At 44.7% G+C, this 309-nt stretch overlaps 1 pseudogene; it reads right to left on the minus strand.

Moving 5' to 3' along the window:
• The window catches only part of LOC119591416, a 46665-nt pseudogene that overhangs the window by 12238 nt on the left and 34118 nt on the right, over positions 1-309 (minus strand).

Genomic DNA, 309 nt, shown 5'->3' on the forward strand with positions numbered 1-309 from the left:
GGTCTTTCCTTTCATTTTCCCTTTCCAGGTTTGGGACCCTAAACGGAAGCCTCGTTGCTGCCCATCCACATGAAAGTTGGGCCCCCAAAGTGGTGTCTGCAAAAAACGCCATATTTGGGTTCGGCGACCCCCGTGAATTTATGTTGGTCCGATGTGTCTTCCACCTGGCGACCTGAAGAAAAGGACAAGGAGATGGGGTCAAATCATGTAGGAATCATGGACTCATGAAGGAATCAGCTGTCCTTCTGTAGGTCAGTCATGTCGATCAATTCACTTTTTTAATGATCAATTGATTTTTAAAAATTTTTT

The sequence above is a fragment of the Penaeus monodon genome, chromosome 28 (genome assembly GCF_015228065.2).
Source record: "Penaeus monodon isolate SGIC_2016 chromosome 28, NSTDA_Pmon_1, whole genome shotgun sequence".
Lineage (NCBI taxonomy): Eukaryota > Metazoa > Arthropoda > Malacostraca > Decapoda > Penaeidae > Penaeus > Penaeus monodon.